Genomic DNA, 3,666 nt, shown 5'->3' with positions numbered 1-3,666 from the left:
GGGAACAGAGTCAGGCAGTGGTGGCACATGCCTTTAATCCCAGCACTTGAAATCTCATGCCTTTGCATGGAAAGTAGACATGCTTTTAATCCCAGGAAGTGATATTCAGAGGCTTTCAGTCTGAGGATTTATAGAAAAAGGATCAGCTGAGGAGTTGGCAAGGTGAGGTTGGCTGTGGCTTGTTCTGCTTCTCTGATCTTTCAGCTTTCACCCCAATATCTGGCTCTGGGTATTTTTTTTTATTAGTAAGACTGTTCAGCAATTCATGTTACAACTCATCTAAATCCCTTATTGTTTTTTTCTTAAGCCCACTGAGTCAAATTTGTGTTTCCCAAATAATCTTGTATGGGGAGACAAGTCCTGGATATTTGTCTGCCCTTGGCAGGTCTGAGCTTTGGTAGTTTATAGCAATAAAGAAAACTAACTTTCCCCTTCCTAGAAACTATCAATTGCCATTAGACCCTTATTCAGGGATGGAATTTCATGTCAAGCTCCTGTTCCATATGGAGATTGCACAGGTCTTGTGCACACTGTAGTAACTGATGCAAGTTCACATAAGCAACACTCCCTTTGGATGCAAAGATAATATTTCTCCATGGTCTTTTCTTAGCCTTGGCTCTTACAATGTTTCTCTCCTAACCTCCACAAGAATTACTGAACTTTGGTGTGGGGAGTATATTATATAAACGGCATGTTTGGTTCTGAACATTACAGTCTCATATTAATGAGTAGTTGTGGGTTTCTGAGTTTATCACTATTTACTGAAAGAAGGAGCTTCTCTGATGAGGCAAGTTGAGAGATGTTCTAATATACTGATATAGCATAAAGCCATTCAGAGTTACTTTATTTAAATATCCACATACCAGAAAAACACCAGTAGGTTTTTCCCAGAATCTATAACCCATCACATCACAGGTCAGTCCCAACAACACTGCCGGTTATGGCTGCTCGCCTGTGAGGCTAACCTTAACTACAACAACAAAGTATTTGTTTACTCACAAAACACTCATACAACTACTGCACCAATGAGCATAGCTTTTCAGACCAGTCATTATGGTGGCTATCAGGATTCCTGGCTGTGTAAGAGTCTGATTTCTTTTCTTCCCTGTGGCATAGGAAGCAGGCATGAAGCTGTAAGTTAAGATCAAGTAATTCATCTGTGTCCAGTGACTCATATATGTGATCTTTTCTACTAGTTAGGTCTTACTAACAGGTTTGGGGGGTGTTACTAAGAGCAATGGTATTAGCCTGTAATGGCTGGGAAGAGGTTAATGGATTGATCCCAAGTGGACAACAACTCCAAAACAGATAGACTAGAGTGTTTAGTAGGGGAGCTTTGGTTGATTATAGGGTATTTAAATTATAATATATACATATAACACATACATATACATTATAGAAGTAGGTTTCCATATAATTTTAAAGGCCTATATAGTTAGTTATCACTCTCTATACTCCTTCTACTATCCATCACTCTCAACCTCCACCCTTTTCCTTTTATATTTAATTATTTCCACTTAACATTTTGTATCACTTCTTTCTCTCTCTCTTCCATTCAAAGATTCCCAACCTCAATATCCATTGTTAGTTTCCTAGCTTGTATGGTTTTCTAAATGAAACATATATACTGAAAGGTTTAGAACTACCATCTGTATATGAAAGAAAACAGATGATTGTCTTTCTGGATCTGTATTATCTCACTCAGTATGATATAGACTCATCCTTATAATAAACTTGATTTTTCTTATATTTTTTGTTGTTGTTTCCTTTTGTTTTTCCTTTTAACTTCTTATTAACATTGTTTACTGGAAACAACCATAGTAAAACATTAATTTGAACAGGTTGCCATTTTGATTTTTGTTCCATTTCGTAATAAAGTGAAGGCATATTTCACAAGTTCTTTGTTTATCTTTTATCTGATACGGTTATTTATATAGGAGATGCTCTGAATTAATAGGAAGCTTACCATGTCACAATGCTGAAGAAAAACAGTTAAATGGTCATTATAGGCAACTTAAATCATAATTGACATTAATGTCATGTCAGCTCCCCATGCTAGATGGATCACAATATATTATGTTTGTTGAAAGTTGGAACAATAAAAAAGTTGCTAAAAGTATGGCCTCTGGGGAGGAAACACACTTGTTTTTGGTCAGTACATATTACTGGGCTCAGTGGGACATGAGAAATGGCAATGACGTAATTCATAATCAGCTACTTACATTCTTACCCAGTTGCTTATTGTGCTAGTGATAACCAGCTTGCTAACTCCTTGGTTAAGAGATGTATTTATTCTGATGAGTGACTTAGATTAATCAAATAAGGCTATAACACAAGGGTAAACTCAAGTTCAAGTTTGACCTCTATCATAATTATTGAGAAAGAAAAGATATTTTTGTTGTGTAAATGAACTTGGCTATGGTATAATTTCAAATTAATATTGTTCATGAATGATTGATAATGAAAAACTAAGTAAGCAACAGAGAATCAACTAAAAAGTGCTCATGCTGTGGGAAAGGTTAGACTTTATGGATTATTGATGGATATAAAATTGGTAAAATTTTCCCTAATAATCATGATCCCTAATTACAACTTGTCTCTTCCATATGAATATGCTGCATTTTTAAAATGTGAGTTTTCTATATTTTCTTTGATAAAGAAGCATAAGAAAGTAACAAGTGCTGTGATAAATTAAGAAAATTTAAAACATTTAAAAAGGGCTCTGAAAAGTAGCATTCTCTCCACCACCCACAGTTTGGCAGTCACTGCTTAAGTCACTTAATATTCTGGTAGTTTAAGGAATTGTAATTGATTGATGTGAAGCTGACAGAGGAAAAAAATGGCTGCTCTTTGACCTCTCTTACAGGGTCATTGAGTAGAATATTTCCTTGAGCTTTTCAACCTTTGTCACACAGAATTCCTCTATGCAGTAATAATCACTAAAATTTCTAATGAATGCATCTATTAAAATGAAATACTATCCCCCCCCCTTTTTTTTAACACAAACACATCTCTTGTATCATTGTATGTAACGTACAGTTGTCTGTTGATTTTACATTCTTTTTCTTGGCTCATTGGTAAAATGAAAAGTACCTTATAAGGAATATTTACTTTCACTGGGCTAAAGACTCATTAGCAAAACCAAGAATATTTGCTGGTACTTTTTTTTCTGACTAGCAGACAAAATTAAAATTACAAAAGCCTCATTACTAAATTTTAGAGGAGGTCAATCCATATATTGATTTTTTACTTGAAAACTTAGATATTATTTCTGCCTGTGTTCTTATTTCCTTTTTTTTTGACATTAATAGTTTATTCATGTAAGGAGCCAATTTTCTCTTTCAAAATAGGTCAGTTTCTTCTTTTTTTTGTTTTGCTTATCATATTTTTTTATTTATTTTACAATACTATTCAGTTCTACATAATAGCCACAGATTCCCTTGTTCTCTCCCTTCCTGCCCCCCTCCCCTTCCCCCCAGCACACCCCCCATTCCCATCTCCTACAGGTCAAGGTCTCCCCCGAGGACTGGGATCGACCTGATAGACTCAGTCCAGGCAGGTCCAGTCCTCTCCTCCCAGATTGAGCCAAGGCAAAGCGACAGCCTACAGAATGGGAAAAGATCTTCACCAACCCCACATCTGACAGAAGACTGATATCCAGAATAT

This window comes from Peromyscus leucopus, chromosome 9 (genome assembly GCF_004664715.2).
Source record: "Peromyscus leucopus breed LL Stock chromosome 9, UCI_PerLeu_2.1, whole genome shotgun sequence".
NCBI lineage: Eukaryota > Metazoa > Chordata > Mammalia > Rodentia > Cricetidae > Peromyscus > Peromyscus leucopus.
This window is presented reverse-complemented; position numbering follows the sequence as displayed.